Source organism: Prionailurus viverrinus, chromosome A3, assembly GCF_022837055.1.
Source record: "Prionailurus viverrinus isolate Anna chromosome A3, UM_Priviv_1.0, whole genome shotgun sequence".
In the NCBI taxonomy this organism is placed as follows: domain Eukaryota; kingdom Metazoa; phylum Chordata; class Mammalia; order Carnivora; family Felidae; genus Prionailurus; species Prionailurus viverrinus.
In genome coordinates this window covers 73,758,566-73,778,086 of record NC_062563.1, presented here as the reverse complement: position 1 = coordinate 73,778,086, position 19,521 = coordinate 73,758,566, and the positions used below count along the sequence as shown (strand labels likewise).

The following is a 19,521-nucleotide window of genomic DNA, read 5'->3' as shown; positions in this document are numbered from 1 at the left end:
GATAAGCCGACCCCACTCGTCCCCCGGCCCCCCCCGCGCGCGGGTCCGCGGCCCCTGCGCTCCGGGTCTGTCCTCGCCAAGACTCGGGCTGCGGAGGACCTGCAAGGGCTCAGTGTGCAGCGCTGGGCGCTGATTTCCGCGGCGACGCACAGACACAGCCCAGTGCGCCGGCCGCCACCATCATCCGCCGCCGCCGCCGGAGATGAGCCGCCAGTGCGCGGCCGCCAGACCCCGCCGGGCGCCCCGGCTCCCTCTCCCCGGGCAAGGCGTCTTCGCGGGCGCCAACACCCGCACGCACACGCCTCACTGCACCTGCGGGCTTCGTCCCCCAGGAGAGGTTCTTGGGGGGGTCACCCCGCCTTTTAAATCAGGGATCTGCATATCCAAACACTGATTACCCAGTTCGCTCACTGAAGTTTGCAGTGCGTGGGGGCTTCACAGCAGGCAACGGGATTTATTCTGTAACAGCTTTGATTTGACAGAGAACCCGGGTAAGATTTGCCATCACCATCCTTGGATCCGAAAATGACAGTCTATACCCAGGATGCAGGAGAAAGGAAGAAAGAAACAGAGTTTTTGTATAAGTCACCAGTCCAAGAAAATGATCCCCAGACTAAACCAAGGTTTTTGGTTTTTTGTTTTTTTAATTGTCAACTATTCTCCTTCTCCCTCCAGATCCACTTCCTTAATGATATGAAATATGCCCAAAATGCTTCTGGTTGCTGATATGATTGAAGAGAATACTTGCTGTTTCCCCATTAAGCCAGGGTGAATATGCAACGGTCATTTTTTTTAGATGCTTCAATTAGTTGTCATGTAAGTATTTTAAAATCACATCCTCCGTGAAACCTCTCTTGACCGAAAAAAATCATGAAGAACTTAGCAGTTCTCACTAATCAGCAACTCCAAGTGCAAGCGTCATGAAAGATTTTTCTGAATTGGAGGAAACGAGACACTAGTGCAGTTGGAGGCAGGAAAGCGCTACCTACTAACGCTCCTGGTCCCGAAGAAATTAAATAATTAACAAGTGGCAAAAATCAAGTGCCCCGCTTCACGAAGGTCTGAACTAGCTACGAAGACCCGTGGGCTCAAAGGTCAGCCTCTAGCCAGGCGGGGGTGGGGGCCGGGACGCACTCCGCGCCCCCCACCCCCCAACAACGTGCGCCCACACTACCCTAGCTTCCGCTGCCGCAGGTCCGAGGGAATGCCAGCCCCCAGGGACAGCCCGACCCGCGCGCACTGCCTCCCTGTCAACGTCCTGCACTCCTCCCACACCGGATCCAGCCTAGTCTGCAGAGCATCCCCGCTCTCTCCGCCTCTAACCTCTGCTCGGAGCGGGCGCCGCCAGCACGTCCCGGATCTCGCACGGGCGAGCGAAATCCTCTGCCTGCCCTCCCTTCCCCACCTCCCGCACCCGAGGATGGGCTTCGTCACTGGGGCGCAGCGGGAGACGGGTTCTTCCTCCAGCGGGCGCTCCGGGGGCGGGGCCACAGCGCAGCTTTCGGGAACAGCGGCGGCCGGTTACTAGGCGAGATCACGGCGCTTGGAAACCGCGACGCCCCAGAGCCTGGGGCCGCCCCTCTCTCTCCCCGCCCAGGTTTCTCCCTTCCTCGATGCATTCTGGGAATTGTAGTCCTTTCAATGCCGACTCGGTTAGGGAGCCCTCGGAGCTGGACCACAAGTCCCAGGATTCCGCACGCCCAGAGGGGGCCGTGCAGAGGCCATTACCGGCGTCGGTGGTGCCTCCTGTTCTCCCGCTGAGCAGAGGAAGACGCATCAAGGGCGAACGCTTGTCAACCGCCCTGCGATCCCTAAGTGACTGAGGCGGTGGCGTGCGTGCGTGTGTATCTATGGAGAAGAGCAGTGGAGTTGGAGTAGAGATAATCTCTATGGCCCGCCTCGAGAATTTCTTCTGCACCAGTGCCTGAGGGTTACTCTAGCTAGACGACTGGAGCCCAAGTTTGTTTCCTACTTCAGTTTTCCTTTTTGTTCAGATGGGTTCTAATCTGTTAAAGTGCGGTGCTGCCACATTTAAGAAAAATGCTGGGGGATGTGGGCTCACTCTGCCTTAACCAGAGCCTTCCGTGAGCTACCTCCTAAATTACGACGGGATTCGGGAATTGAAGGACAACCAGATTTTGAAAATGGGAAGGTGAGAACCAGGCTTGGCCTTCAAACACGGATGTCTGTGAATGCCACTGCCCAAAGTGAACTATGAATTCCGGAGTAGCCCATTTTCGTATTGGGACCACAGCAGACCTGTGGAAAGAGATTTCAAAATTTCAGTGACTAAAGACTCAAAGGATGATGGAAGGGATATTGGGAGCATATCGTTTATTTTCCTCTCTGAGCTCTCCTGCAACCACTTAACTAGTTCTTCAACTACCTTAGGTTTTTTGTTTTTTTTTTTTTAACGTTTATTTATTTTTTGAGACAGAGAGAGGGAGACACAGAATCTGAAACAGGCTCCAGGCTCTGAGCTGTCAGCACAGAGCCCGACGCAGGGCTCGAACTCACGGACCGTGAGATCATGACCTGAGCCGAAGTAGGCCGCTTAACCGACTGAGCCACCCAGGCGCCCCCAACTACCTCAAGTTTTAATACAGCCCTCTGAGCGGTAGGAAAGCCTCCAGAAGATTAGAAGTGCCAGAGTTTGGAAGAGCAGTTGCTGCCTGCAACAATGAAGATGGGAATTGGTTTCAATGTTATTTTTAAGGGAACAGGAATCTGCAAATATGTGAGGTGGCATTGTGCAGATAAGGGCACTACCAAGAACAAAAACAAAATTCCTGAAGAAGATTTGAGACATAAGCAAAAATATAAATGACCAGTAATGCCTTACCATAAAACACTGCCAATGAATTATGTAGAGACAATAGATTCTATACAGGAATTCAAAAGATGAAGAGCGTTTCCAGTTATAATAAGTCAGGAAAGACTTCATGGAGGAAATAGGAAGTACAGGTAGAATTGAGATCTATCAACATAAACAACACTCTACGTGGGTCTATGGAATGAAAAGATAGATGTAGGAAAACATAGATTTAGAAACAGTGAATAGAATCCGAGTGAGAGAATTCACGTAAGATGAAAAGGGGACATAAACCTGAAAGGTTAGATTGTGGATGGAACTGAACCTAGAGGTTTCCACTATATCCTTAAAATAATGGAGAGCCGTTGATTTGTTGATTTTTTTTTTCCTTGACAAGGAGAAAAACAATAAAAACAGTAGTCTTCAATAGGAATAAAAAGTTTCATCAGGACCTGCCCATTATCAGGGGACTGCAGAGCCAGGGGAATAAGCCAAAATATACGGAACTAAGATACATAATTGGCTGCATGGAAAGGGCTGTGGAACAGGATGTTTCATAGGCTCTCAAGAAAGAGCAAAGGCCTGTCCCCTAGCAGAGGCTATACTGAATCCCAATAGATCTCACCCTTGTCCCTACTCCATCCTTTTCCAATATTAGACTATAGAAAGGTAGACAAAACAATGCCCAGCCACCAAACTATGACTCTAAGAAAATCAACTTATTCCTAGATAAAGTAGGAAGTATGTCAAAAATTCATGCACAGCGTATCAGAATAAATGATTCTGGAAAGAGCTGTCCCATCAAACAAGCAGCAAAACAGGGCATAACCAATCCAAACCAAGATCCTGAAAGTTACATTATGTAGAACCCCATCTGGAAGAAAATTTATGTCAAAAAAGCAGATTGTCTACCAAAGAAGAATTTAGTTATAGTATGAACTCAAAATATCAAGAGCTTGAGGTGCCTGGGTGGCATCCAACTCTTGATTTCAGATCAGGTCATGATTTCCTGGTTACTGAGATATTCCTGAGTTGGGCTCCATGCTAACAGCACAGAGACTGTTTGGGATTTCTCTTGCCCTCTTTCACTGCCCCTCCCACTCATGTGCTCTCTCGCTCTCTCTCTCTCTCTCTCTCTCTCTCAAGGTAAATAAATAAACTTTAATTTATTTTAAATAATAAAAGTAACACAATAACAAAATACCAAGAGCTTAAAGATGGATACTAAAAATAAAAGCCAAGCTAAAAAAATAAATATAAACACAGTTTCAGATCTAGTGAATAGCTTTGAAACAACAGAACAACAAAAAAAAAGGAAATCAAATTACCAGTATGGAAAAAACACTGGAAATTATCACAAGAAATGCAGAGAGAAAAAGGAGATTCAAGAGAAATGAGGGGCACCTGGGTGGGTCAGTCGGTTAAATGTCTGACTCCTGATTTCAGCTCAGGTCATGATATGGTTTGTGGGTTCAAGCCCCACATCAGGCTCTGTGCTGACAGTGTGGAGCCTGGTTGGGATTCACTGTCTCCCTCTCTATCTCTACCCCTCCCCTACTCGCTATTGTCTCTCTTTCTCTCAAAAATAAATTAACATTAAAAAAATGAAATAGATGATGCTTAAGAGAGCAAAGCTAATCCAGCATATAGATCATTGGTATTCCTAAATTAGAAAAGTCAACAAATGGAACAGAAAAAGTATTCAGAAATAAAGTAATATATTAACTGAATCTGCACTTTAAAGGCATACAGTGTATACCAGGAAAAAAAAGATGATAAAGTCTCCATGGAGGCAAAATTATTTAACTTCAAGAATAATACTTCAAAATCATTCATGAACTTTAGAGAGAACTATTGCGCCATCTCTGCCAATTAGTAATTAAAGGGAAACGTTTAAGCATTTATTGTGTGTTTTTGGGGGAACTGAGGTTTATCCTCAGTTGATAAAGGAAAGCTATTTACCTAAGGATACCAGCTAATAAATGTAAGAAAAATGGTAGATTTAGAAAATTATTCAATGATGTAATTGATGCAGACAAAGGTCGTAAATGTATACTAAAATGATTAGATGAAAGAGTAATGCTAAAGAATCACTCACAGATTATGTACATTTAAATGGAAAGATCTGGAGGTCAAAATCTCAAACAAATTATAGTATCAGTGGGGTGCCTGGCTGGCTCAGTCAGTGGAGCATACAACTCTTAATCTCAGGGTTGTGGGTTTGAGCCCAATATTGGGTGTAAAGATTAATTAAAAATAAAATCTTAAAAAAAACAGTTTAGTATAAAAATTTTTTTTCTCAGTCTGTTGAATGTAAAGCAGAGGTTCTCAAAGTGTGGTCCAGGAACCCAAGAGTACTTGAGGGGCTTTTAAGGGGTCCGCAAGGTCAAAACTATTTCCATACTAATATTAAGACACTATTGGGTCTTTGAAATCTCATTCTTGCAGGAGAGTGTAGTGATGTTTTCCAGAGGCTGCATGATATGTGATATTTCAGTGGACTGACTGCCAAGGCAGATGTAAGTTTCCTTCCATCTTCTGTTAAACCAGATATTCAGAGATTTGCAAAACTGTAAAACAGGGTCACTTTTCTTACTAAGTTTTTGTTTTGTTTTGGAAAATATAGTTATTTTTCATACATACAAAAAACAGTTTAGTATCACCAATACCAGAACAAACTGCATCTTCTACCTCTTGATATCATGCAATATGAAATACTGCATAAAATATTTTTGGCCAAATAATATCGAACCCAAGTCTAATCATGTCTTAACACCTAACTCAGTTTACAGAAAATATGGGATAGGTGAACAAACAAGTTAATTGAAACCACAAGGAAACAATCAGGTAAAGCCAGAAGATAGGAGAGGATACAACACAACTGGTCTGGCCTCATCAAAAAAAGTAAATGTATGAGACAACAAAAAATACAAAACAAAGTGCGGAATTATTCTTGTTTAAAAGAAACTAAAGAGACACAAAAACTAAATACAATGTGATTAGATCTTGGGTCCTTTTGGTATTTTTTAAGGCTACAAAAGATAGTGTGGGTAGAAGGAATAATAGGGGACATCTGAACACAAAGTGGACACTAGAGGATATTAGGGAATTCGTTATTTTTTAGAAAATCTTATTCTTTGGAAATATATCCTGAAGTATTTAGGAGTAAAATGTTATGTCGGCAACTTACTTTCAAAAGATTCAGAAAGAAGTGTTATCTGTATACATACAAACACACACATGCACATATGCATAAGGAGAAATAAAGCAAATAAGGCAAATATTAGCAATTGCTAAATCTAGCTATTTTTAAACTTTTTCTGCATGTTTGAATTTTTTTTAATAGAAGATTGGAAAAGAATGTTTTTTGATCTAGCCAGAAACAAAAATGGAGGATGGGTACGGAAAGAAATTAGGCTGGCTTCAGCTATCTGCCCTGCAACCTCCAATGCCAGAAAAAATGAAATAGTATCTATATATACTGATAGAGAAGCAAAGTATAACATCGGAATTATACACAGCTAAATTGTGTAAGTGTAAAGGCAACAGACATTCTTAGCATTAAAGAACCTAATGGCATTGTTTAGCACTTGTGACAATTATAATGAATTTTAATGGCAAATGACTAAGGACCCCAAATAAGCCATTTAAAAAGGTAGAGATTTTGTGGCTACATTGAAATACAAGTTATGCTTCTTCCATCACAGTAAGTTTATTGCAGTGGTGACAATGAGACCTGTAACATTTTCTGCTAGGCCCATGGGGTAGAGTGGAAGTAACAAGACTTTTCAACATTAAAAACAATTAAAGAATACTTATATTTTAGGTCATTTGCCAAAATAGCAATGTGCTTCCTACAGTTTGACTTCTAGGGCCCTAAAGTAATTTGCTTGAAGAAATTGGATTCCAAAGATTACAGGGGGGAATTTTTGAAGTATGTCCATTTTCAAGTGGAGATCAAAAGAAGCCCAAAAGAAACAATTGTGGACTGACAGTGACAATTGCGGATGGAACAAAAGTTCTTTTTAAAGGGGCTGTTTTGAAGATTATGATTCTGACTTTGGAGGAACCAAAGTGATTGGCAGTAGAAGGAATCACATGTGAAATTCCTTAAAAATTGACTTTAAAAATAACAAAAATAAAAAGTTTCTCTCATAAAAAGTCTGGAGGTATAGCAGCTTAAGGAAATGGTCGGCTGCTCAGAATCCTTTTATCTTGTTGTTATACTACATTCAGTACAGATCTTCCACCTCATGGTTGAAGATGACAAATCAAACTTCAGTGTTTACATTTGCGTAACAGCTAGCAGGAAGAAGAGCAGAAGATGGGCATATCCTCTCTAAGGATATTTTCTGTAATTTTCATACAACACTTCTGCTTACATCTCATTGGCCAGAACTTACTTAGCATCTAGCTGCAAGGGAGGCTATGCTTAAACACTGTATTCTTGGGGGCAATGTGTACATTTAAAATCAGGAGTATTAAGGGCACCTGAGTGGCTCAGTTGGTTGAGCATCTCACTCTTGATCTTGGCTCAGGTCATGATCTCATGGTTCATGAGTTTGAGCCCCAAGTTGGTCTCTGTCCTGACAGCACAGAGTCTGCTTGGGATTCTTTCTCTCCCTCTCTCTCTGCCCCTACCCCATGTGCACATGTGAGCACTCGCTTTCTCTCTCTCTCTCAAGATAAATAAACTTAAAAAAAAAATAAAATCAGGACTATTATACTGAACAATGGAAAAGTAATGTTGCTGTTCAGTAGTTTCTACTATCACACTCATGGGTCCTTTATGAAAAAACTCTGTTGATTATATTCAGCAACTCGAGAAGTGAACAAGAGGGTCAGAACTAGAGAAGTCATGATAAAAAGATGGGAGGTGAGCTTTGAATCAATTTTATAGAGAAAGAGTTTTCTCTGTTCATTCCTCAGTTTCACTTAAGTGTTTTTTTTTCTTTTTTTATTGTTAACTCAAGTAAAATTAAAACCTTTTTATTTTTAAAAAGCGGATATAATATGATCCCATTCTCATGAAATTATTTCTACCCATTCAACCATCTGACCCTGAATCTAACTGTATCTGTTTGGAAGTATTATACTTCCCCAAAACCTAACTGGTTATTTCTGGAAAAGTGAGGTTTATAACAATTTATTGCTTTCTTCTTTATATCTTTTTGATGGTTCAAAAATGTTTGAAATGAGCATGTACCATTTTCAATAAAACAATAGGACATTGCTCTTGAAAATATGTGTTGATAATAAATTACATTTTTATTGGAATAATATTTGGAGTCATTAGGACATACCCTTTGGTTGATACACGCACACGCTCTTAACTGGCAAGATCAAAGTCCTATCAGATCACAACAGAGTTAGGACCAATGAGTGTAGCTATTTAACTACCATTTTCTTTGTAAAAGCTAACCAATTGATTAGAGCTAGACTTTGCAGTCTTGATCTCATCATAAATGAACTACTAAAAATTGACAATGATATTTTACCAGCTATCAACTAATGGGGTTAAAGTCCACATTTAAAAAAATTTTTTAACATTCATTTATTTTTGAGAAACAGAGAAGGAGTGGGAGAGGGGCATAGAGAGAGGGAGACAAAGAATCCGAACCAGGCTCCAAGTGGTCAGCACAGAGCCCAGTGCAGGGCTCTAACTCACAAACGGTGAGATCATGACCTGAGCCGAAGTTGGATACTTAACCGACTGAGCCACCCAGGTGCCCCAGAGAGTCCACATTTTTAACTGAGTAAAAGATTTAAAAACAGACCATTAAAAGATGCTCAACATCATTAAGCACCACAAAAGTGCAAATCAAAACCACAATGAGATACCACTTCACGCCCATTGGAATGGCTATAATCAAAAAAATTACAAGCATCAGAGAGGATGTGGAAAAATTGGAACTCTTATATGTTGCTAGTGAGGCTATAAGATGGTGCAGCTGCTTTAGAAAACATTTGGGCAATTCCTCAAAAAAGTTAAACATAGGGTCACCATGTGACCCAGCAATTCCACTTCTAGACATATACCAAGCAATGTAACATCCATCCACATGAAAATTTGTACATGAATGTTCATGGCAAAATTACTCATAACTAGCCAAAAAGTGGAAGTAATCCAAATGTCCATCAACTGACTGACAAATAAGATATGTATAACCATATGAGATATTATTCCTCAATGAAAAGGAATGAAGTACTAATACAAGCTACAACATGGAACCTTAAAAATATTCTCAACAAAAGAAGCCAATCACAAAAGATCACATGATGGATGATTCTATTTACAGATGGAATGTTCAGAAGAGGCAAATCTATATAAACATAAAGTAGAGTACTGGCTTTCTACAAGAAAGAATGGGTAGGTGGGGGAAATGTGTGTGACTATTAATAGGTATGGGATTTGGGGGTGGATGATAAAAATGTTCTAAAATTACATTGTGATGATGGTTGCACAACTCTGAGTATACTAAAAACCATTGAATTGTATATTTTTAATGGGTGAATTTATAGTATGTAAATTTCAATAGGACTAATAAAAATAAAATCAGTGTTTCACTTATTTTATTTGGTTGTTGCATGTTGATTCCCTGTGTATTGTACATAATAACCATTTCCATGTAACTCCTTAAATGTCATTCATTTTTAGAGAAGATATTATTATTTATAGAGGAAAAGATTGATTTTAAAATTTAAGTTTATCATTTTAGACTATCATCCAGAATGTATCCTATGTTAAATATTTTTATAGGAATATCAAACATTTTGGGTAAACTATAGAAGTCACATCAGAAGGAACAAATTCTAAGGCTAAAGAAATGGGAATTTATCAGTCATTTGTGGAGAAAAGAACTTCTTAAGCTTTTTCCCCACCTCTTTTCAAACACTTCTAACAAAGGATAAAGAAGCTCTATTGAGCTGTAATAGACACTACAGTCTAAGATCAAATCAATAAAAAGTTTCCAGGATTTTTCATTAAAGGTAGAATTTCTCTATATTCTCTATTCAATAAGGATAACATGAAAGAACTAGATCAGACAAGTAGGAAAAGGCCTCTCTAATCCATGTTTGAAAAGGAACTATTCTAAAAAGCATTCCCAGATACCCAGAGAGAGTCTGTCTTTCAAATTGTAATTAGCTATGATTCTATGTAAATTCTAGTTTACCGCAAGACCAACTTGCAATGTACAGACATCCAACATGAGCACATTTGATATTTTGTACTCCAAACATGGGTCCTGGTATAATTTTTTTTTTCTATTCCTGGTAATAATTCAGTTGCAGTGTTCCTTCCTACTAAAGCCTCCACTGAAACTTTTGCATGAGATCTCTAATCTCAAAGAGAGACTGTGAAAAATTAGTCATACAACTAATAATATATGCCATACTTTCAGTACACTTGAAATGTTTTAGGTCAGTTATAATAGGGGTAACATCTAGTTGTTAAATGTGGATCACTGTATCTGACATCATTATATATTCTTCCTAAGTGGACCCTATAGGCTAATTAATATGTCTTCTGTAAAATTTTTGCAGTGTTTCCTATTAAGAGCAATGAGAAGTTCCTATACAAGATGTTAATTTGTGCTTCAAAGTTTTAAATATGTGGTAATCTCAATGGTAGGTAGGATCCTATAATTATAATTTAATAATTATTATTACTAATTATTGTTATTAATTATTAGTAGTTTTGTAATGCCTTCAGGTACACTTTCTGGAGCATTGTTCAAGCTTACACTGAAGGGGAATTTGTAATCATGTCTAGAATCACAGGATTCTAGAGCTGAAAAATATCTTAGAGATACCTTAATTTTACTAGTAAAGGAGGTTCAAGTGATGGTCAAGAATGAAGATCCCTAACAACTTTGTTGAGTACTTGTATAGTCAAGCAGATAACTCCTTAGTACTGCTATGGGGAGGGATTAATAATGCTACACAGAAAGTATCATGGAACAGTGTGAGGGGGAAATCCTTTCAGTTCAGAAGACAAGGCTCTGGAGCCAGATTGCCCAAATGGTAATCCTTACTCTTCCATTTAGTAGTCTCTTGGCCTTGGGCAGTTTACCTAATCTCTCTAAGCCTCAGTTTCCTCATTGGTAAAATGGACATAATAGCACCTACCTCATAGGATTGTTGTTAAGGATTGAATGAGTTAAATACATATAAAGCAACCTGGAGTCCCATAGGGACTCTCCTTTTCCTTGTGGAGCAGATTTTGCAGGAATACGGAGATATGCCCACCCAGAACCCATCACCTCCCCCATCTCTTCTAGACCATACTCCAGGTATCCAACACACTGGAATTATCAACACAAATGGCCCTGAGCCCACTTATAGGGTTACCTTGGACTGCTCCGCTGGAGTGTACTCTCCTGGGTCAGAGGATGACCCGAAGGGACAGCTATTTGTGGAGTGAAAGGCATGTATCTGAAACTTGGGTACATGGGCTGAATGTCCACAAACTTGTATGCAAGGCCCATCGTGGACACAGGAGGAGGTAGGATGAGAAGAGAGGCAGCCTAGAGGCAGGGGACGAATTCTTCTCACACTGTCACCTTCTGGCATGGAACTCAAGGAATTCTAAGAATTCTGCATTTAAATCTGTCCTTCCAGGTTATTATGAAGGCACATTTGACAAGGTAAAAGGAAAGAACCTATGTGATAGTCTACTCAATATCTAACTTTTAAGTGTATAGACATATAGCATGGACTCCTTTAGTATTCTTGCCTTGTCCCAACTGGTGTTAGGGGTAAGCCTGGTGCCTTACCCATAGTAAGCATTCGATACATTTTAATCATTATTATTGCTGTTGTTATCACAAAAGGTAGCAAAATAAAATCTTTCCTTTCCCTCACTCACCAGAGAGAATACAGCCTGCCAAGAGAATGCTGATGTACAAGCACTCTCAGGTTAGAGATTTCTTAAGGCCCAAACAGAGAGGCAAAACCACTTTTCAGGTTAGCAAGTACAACAGGGAGGTAAGCAAAGCCCTTTGCAAAGATCAACTGATAGAAATTCCATACTAAACATGAACTGAGCATCAGCATTTGCAAATGTGAAGAATAGCTTCCAGGGAAGGCCTGTGCAACAACGAAACCACACTCCCAGCACAGAGCTGCACAGGGTAACCGTCCTTAGGACAAGAGAGTGATCCTAGAGAGGACAAGACAGTGACAAATTCTGTCAGATCTGACAGAAGAGGAAGCTAGACCCGAGGAGAGCAGAGCATGGATTATTCTCCCAGCCTCCAGGGCTAGGCTAGGCCTTAGCACCATTTCCTCAGTAAGGATGAGCTGGAAGTGGAACAGAACCCTACTGTTGTCTTTCACTATCTACTTTGAATATAGCAGAGAATGTGCTTCCGGGCATTCCGAATAGATCCCTTTGTTATTTTTATAAAGTCCTGAATTTTACAATGTGTTCTGAAAAAGATAGAATTTGATCCAATCCTTACACCTCACACCTGCTGGTCATGATTTCATGGTTCATGAGATCAAGACCTGCATTGGGATCTGCGCTGACAGAATTGAGCAGAACCGACTCAGAACTGAGACGTTTTGGGATTCTCTCTCTCTGCTTCTCCCCAGCTTGTGCTCTCTCACTCTCTCTCTCCTCTCTCAAAATAAATAAAAATAAACTTAAAAAAATATATATATAAATGGAAAAATAATACCGTGGAAGTATAAAACAAAAACATGAGTTAATTCATCTACAACTTGGAGCAACATTTCTGATCATGATGCAAACTCCAGAACTAAAAAAGGCAAAAATTGATGCATTCAATTACCAAAAAAATGAAGACTTTTTGCATGGCAGGGAATACCATATGACAGTGAAAAGAAAAATTATTAACTAGGAAAAATATTTGTAATCAGTATCACAAAGAAAGGGGAAATATCTCTAATATATGAGCTTCTTTTGATAAAAATTTTGATAAAATATTTTGACAAAAATAAGAACCCTCACTCTATGGAAAAAAGTGAGTAGGCACTTCACATAAGAAATCAAAATAGCCCTTAATCATGTGAAAGAAGGAATGGTCAAAATAAGAGAAATGCAAATTTAAAAACTACACAGATTTCAAAACATGGAAGATAAACTGTACAGTCTCAAGGATACCTAAGGATGAAAAGAATAAAATGGACACGTCCTGGAGGATAGAGTCTAAAGTTAAAAAAAAAAAAAAATTAAAATGTTTTCAGTTGTCATATTGGAGCATAATAAATAATATGACCAGAATACAGTCAGCAAATTCCAGACTTTTGGCATTTCCCAAGGAAAACCTGTTTTTGGTATTTTAAAAAATCAATTACAAGAAATAAAAATGAGAGGTGGAGGGGTCCCTGGGGGGCTCAGTTGGTTAAGCAACCAACTCTTGATTTCCAATCAGGTCATGATGTCACAATTCCTGAGTTCGATCCTTGCCTTAGGCTCTGGGCTCACAGTGCTGAGCCTGCTTGGGATTCTCTGTCTCCCCCTTTGTCTGTGCCTCCCTTTCTCTCTCTCTCTCTCTCTCTCTCTCTCTCTCTCTCAAAAATAAATAAGCATTAAAAAAAGAGAGAGAGAGGTGAAGGGGAAACTGTATATTAGAAGGATACTTAAAAGACATACCAGTCTCATGGAGCTTATTTGGATTCTGATTTGAACAAACTTAAAAAAAAAAAAAAACAACTCTATGAGATACCATAGAAATGTTAGCAGTGACTTAATATTTGATGGTTTTAAAGGTATTAATTTTTAAGTGTCATAATGGCAGTATGATATGCTTTTTAAAAGGAATCTTATCTTTTAGAGATACATGCTGAAAGATTTATGTGGGAAAAGTTTTGAGGTCTGAATTTGCTTAATTTGCTAAAAATAATCTGGAGAGGATAGGGAGAAGTGGGTGGGGCTATAGGTAAAATCAGATTGGCCCTAAGTTGGCTATTACTGAAGCTGGGTTATGGCTACAAGTTGGTTCACGATACTATTCTGTTTTTTAAAATTTTTTTAATGTTTATTTATTTTTGACACAGAGAGAGAAACAGAGCATGAGCGGAGGAGTGGCAGAGAGAGAGGGAGACACAGAATCTGAAGCAGGCTCCAGGCTCTGGGCTGTCAGCACAGAGCCCCTCGCGGGGCTCAAATTCACAGACCACGAGATCATGACCTGAGTGAAAGTCGGATGCTCAACCGACTGAGCCACCCAGGCGCCCCTTATTCTGCTTTTTTAATGTTTGAAATGTTCCATATGTTTCATATTTCCAATTAAAAAACTACTTTGAATACTGTTAGAGCCAGGATTCTGGACAAGACCCCTCCTCTCTGATTGTCACAGCCAAGATTCTAAGTGGAACATCAGAAAAACAGCATCCTCTACAGAATCTTCTTTTGGATTTATTTCCATCTGAAGGCGTTTATCCATTCCCTGTGCACAGTGTTTTGTTATTATGGTCCCATTAAAATGGGTCAAGTAAAATCTTGGGTTATTATTTCCTCCAATGAGAAACAGCAAATACAGCATGACGGTTAAGGACTCAGGCTCCGGAGTCAGATGGCTGCACTCATGTCCAGCTCTGCCATCTGGATATGAGACCCTGGGCAAGTTGTGGAGATAATACTGATAACCATTTCATAAACATGTGAGGATTCAGCGATTGACATAATGCATGCAGTGTTGAGAATACCTAGAGCATAGTAAATACCCAAAATATTTATTATTGTTAATAATAGTAAATATAACCAACATTTAAAATATCTGCCAATAATAGTAAATATAACCAACATTTAAAATGTCTGCCCACAGAGGTTTCCCACCAAAGAATTTAAAATAAGATTTTAACTTAGTTATGCCCAAGCCTGTGTGATTGCCTGAGTTACTATTGCTGTGTTTATATGCTGCCTGGCCATGAATTTGGCATCTGTTCATGGAACCAAAGTTTTCGGATAAAGCTGTAGAATATGTTGGAACTGATGCTGCATCAATGTAAAAATTCTCCACGGCCTTAAAAGCATCAACATTACTTATATGCAAAGACTTCAATGAGCTGAATAATATGCCACAAATTCATTAAGTTGCTACCGTTATTGAATGTAGCCCAAAAGTTTTTAAATTGTACACAGAGGGCACCGTACTATGTCATCAAATTAGCAGCAGCAGAGTCCTCAGAACCAAGAAGTTGTGCCCTGGAGTGAGGAAACCACAGACACATTTAAAATCAAATGGCTTGGCCCCTGAAACCCTGGATTTCTGAAAATACTTTACTAATGGAAAGGAAACTAAAAAACTTACTTTTGTGAAGGGCCCTTCTGGTGCCTACAAATACCAACCTGATCTTCCATTTTAGTGAGGAGTTTTTATTCCTTGGACAAAAGGTGAACAATCTGAATGGGGAGGGGGGCAGAATTACTGAGCCAGGGGCACACGGAATGAAACAAGACCTGGGGCCCTGCCCTAATCACTTTCTGCATGCCTTTGGACAAGACACTCAGTCTCTTCAGGTCTTGGTTTGCTCAACTGTAAAGTGAAAGAGCCAGACTGACCTGTAGGACCTCTTCCACCGCTAAAACGTTATGGCCAATTCAAAGCATTAGTTTGTTCTTGGCAATATGTATTTCAGGGAAGTCGTGTCATTTGACATCACTGATTGACATCCTACTTCAGAGAGTGGTGAAAACAAGGCAGAGTTGAACTATTCACTCCCACTGTGGGCTCTTTAAAAAGACTGGGTTGGGGCGCCTGGGTGGCGCAGTCGGTTAAGCATCCGACTTCAGCCAGGTCACGATCTCACGGTCCATGAGTTCGAGCCCCGCGTCAGGCTCTGGGCTGATGGCTCAGAGCCTGGAGCCTGTTTCCGATTCTGTGTCTCCCTCTCTCTCTGCCCCTCCCCCGTTCATGCTGTGTCTCTCTCTGTCCCAAAAATAAAATAAACGTTGAAAAAAAAAAAAAAGACTGGATTAACCTTGTGAATATACTTAAAATTGTGTTGTCAATTATAGGTCAATAAAACTGGGGGAGGGGACTTAAAACAGTGGAATTGTATATTTTCAAATGTTAAGTTTTATGGTATGTGAATTACATCTGAAGAAGAAGAAAAAAAAAGACTGCTCATCTTCCACGAGCATCTTAGGTGGCCCAAAGAAGCTTAAATAGTGATGTGAACCAGAGTATGAACCTTCATACCATAACCAAGAAAACCAGGGCAGCAACTTAGCTAGACCAACAGTGAAAATCACCCTTTACCACGACCGGCTACAAAATTTGCATGGCCCAGGACAAAATGAAAATACAAGGCCCTTGGTCAAAAATTGTGAATAATTTCCACATAGTGACAGCACAGTGTTAAACAAGCTCGTGCCCCTTCTGGTCATGGGACCCTTTGTGACCACACGGGTCACAGGCCTATGAGCCAACTGTATTTACTGAATTGTTAAGATTTTCTAGGCCCAGGACAGAACACTTCACAGGCAGTTCTTTCCGTTTTCACCACAACTTTGCAAAAGTAAAATTATTATCCCTATTTTATGAGAGAGGAAATAAAGGCTTCAAGAGGTTAAAGAACTTCACACTGAGGCCTAATTCCAAAGTCATGTCTTCACCAGTTGGTCTTCAAACTTACTAGTAAAAATTTTTGAGTGAATACGCCAATGTATGTGGAAACACAGAAAGATAAATTATATACATATACTATTGTAGTATTTTCTTCGCATACCTCAATCAATCGTCTTTCACAATCCCTAGAGTACTCAGGGGTTAAGGCTGTCCTTGACCCAGACAAAATTAGAGTTAACAGTACTCAAGATGTTAATTTTCCTAGGAAGTGTGACATTTTCATAAGATATTCTTAAAGGGTAACACTCAAAAAGGTGAGTTGCTCATAATGGAATTTTAGGACCTGTGAAAATCAAGGGGCATTTACTTTTTTAATCCTGGAGGCTGATTTGCCTTGGAGAAATCTCATTTTGTTCACTGATAAAAAACAAGCAGGCAGGGCCTGACCAAGAGTTTTGGTATATTCTAGGTTATCTGCACAGTTATACAGAAAAGGCTAATTAAGAGAACACAGAAAAGAAAACATTCACTTGACAAGTGTTTACTGAGTGCCTAAGACAGGCCAGAAACCTTGCTGGTTGCTAGGGATAGAGTGAGCCAGATGGACAGGGTCCTGCCAGCAAAGAGCTAAGTGTGTTCTAAAGAAACAGAGGGGGCCTCATGCCAACAGAAATAGCCTTGGAAAGAGATGCGGTTTTTTATCTCCTCCTTGAACATAAACCTTTAGAAAGCAAGGACTGTGCTTACAGGAGTATTTTATGAAAAAGTAGCTCAATACATTAGAACTTGATGAAAACCACACATTTTCCTTAAAAGTGTGAGAATCAACTTTTCATAACACTCTTCTTTCTCTAAACTATAGTCTAGTTTTTAGACCTCTTGACATACTGGGATGCAATGAAGTACACTACAGAATTTGTTTTTTAATTCTGCTCTTATCTCTCTGTACATAATAAATAATAATTTGCGGTTGAGTCATGAAGGTGCTAAAGACTGACCGCCCAAATACAGATAAAGGAGGTTTTCATACATCTTCCTCCAGATGGCGACATAGGACCGTGTCTTTAAAACAGAGCTCTAGCTTGTGTCCTAACTCTGTGCTATTTAAATAAATGGAACATTCAGAGTTTATTTCTTTACCAAATCTACATGAAAAAAAAAGTGTAAATAAATGACATCTACAGGACTACATTTCTCTAGTATCCTGTTGGTTTAAAGGGTGAATTATTTGGATGGCTCGTGTGCTTTGTAAAAGTAGCACCAAGGGAAGGAAAAAAAAGGTTGGGAGTAGAAAGAAGAAAATCAGAGTTGCAGATTATGTATTGAGATGGGTATGTCAACAACTCTTCAGATTCCTTTCTTTGGTTGCTATGGTAACCCCAGGTTCATTTACTCAGTCTTTGTTTTAATAGGGCTCTGAAATCAGTAGAATGTTGGGGATGCAGTCAGACTGCCTGGGTCAGATCTTATCGCCACCATTTACTAAACATGTGACTCTCAACAAGGGAGTTAACATCTATCCCTGTGTCTCGGTTTCTTTATTTGTAAAATGAGGATGATGATAAACTGAGAATAAGCATGTAAAACACTTAGCACAGTACCTGGCACATATCGTGCATTCAATAAATCAGCACTCACCACCAAACCACCATCATGGCAACAACTACATGAGCTAAAGACTCATCGAAACATTTGTTTCACCTTTTTTTAGGCAGAAGCATGGTACTTGGTATTGGCCAACCCCAGACAAGGAGGAATACTTTGGGGCTAAGCAGTATAATTTGAATATCTGGCTTATTGCTTAAAATGTCAAATTGTTGGGGCACCTGGGTGACTTAGTCGGCTAAGCATCTGGCTCTTGATTTCAGCTCAGGTCATGATCTCATGATTCATGAGATTGGGCCCACTTCTGGCTCTGCACTGATAGCATGAAGGCTGCTTGGGATTCTCTCTCTCTCCCTCTTTATCTGTACCCCCACCCCAAGTGCACACACACTCTCACTCTCTCTCTCAAAATAAACGAAAAAACATTTTGAAAAACTCAGATTGCTCAGTTTTTCATTCTGTTGCAATCAAATAATTTGATCAATGAATCACTTCATTTTGTTTAACTGTCATTTAGAATCTTTTTAGTTTTTGTCTTAACAAATTATCATTCCAAATTACACAGCCTTCATGAACAAGTTTAATCTTCTCATATTTGTAGGAGATGCTTGGTTTTAATTTATTACTATCCTCCTTTTGTCTTTCCTTCTCGATACTGCTAACTTTCTCAGGGTTTAAGCAGTTCTTTCAACATTCATTCTTTCCACTGTCATTAATTTTTTTAATCGTCAAAATAACTTTCCATATCAACATGCCTGCTCCCAGCTGGTCAAGATTCAGTTAGTCTGTTGATCTGGTTGATCTGTTTTGTTTTTCCTTCTAAACAGTTCAATTTATCTACAAAATCCCAAGTTTCTTGCTAGCTTCCCTCAGCTAATTAGTTGTTTATCTTCTACACAGCATTGTTTTTTGAGTTTGCTTTTGAAAATGCTTTGCTTTTGATAGAATCATTTCTCATTTTTTTTCTACTTACTATCAGTGAGACTGAAGCCCTTTCATAGCATGACAGTTGGCACTGTGTCATCCATCCATATTCATGTCTCCCTGCTTCAGCCTGATGGCAGAAATTGCAGAGAAACATGGAACCACAGGCAGAGATCCTCCTAAGAACCTTGGGCAAGGAGAGACAAAAGAACCCATCTATATAGTAAAGCTTGTCTCCCATTAACTGGATAAACTGACACTTTCTAAAATTATGCTGCAGTTTACACATTTTACTTTGTAATCAACATTACTTGGCTGCACGCTAAGATTTTTGACAAATGGTTTTTAAAGTCAGAGAAACTTGACTTGTGTGATCTCTGGTACTGTTTCCTACTTGCTTCCTACTTGCAACTTTATTAGAGAGGGGAAAGAAAATAACCCCATCCTTTCAAACAAAATATTAGAGAAAAACATGGTATGGCAGTCTGTTACTTTGGTGCCCCCAGTGAAATATTTCCTGGTATTTGCACCCTTGTGTATTCAAGCCCTTGACTCTGGCCTTGGCCATGTGACTGGCTTTGGCTGATGGGACATTAACAAGTGTGACACAACCAGAGGCTTAATAAGTACTTGCACATG

General features: G+C 39.8%; 1 pseudogene; it reads left to right on the top strand.

Annotated features, from left to right (window-relative positions):
* Window positions 1–6,453: 6,453 nt before the first annotated feature.
* Window positions 6,454–6,559, top strand: LOC125163161 (uncharacterized; annotated as a pseudogene).
* Window positions 6,560–19,521: the final 12,962 nt, after the last annotated feature.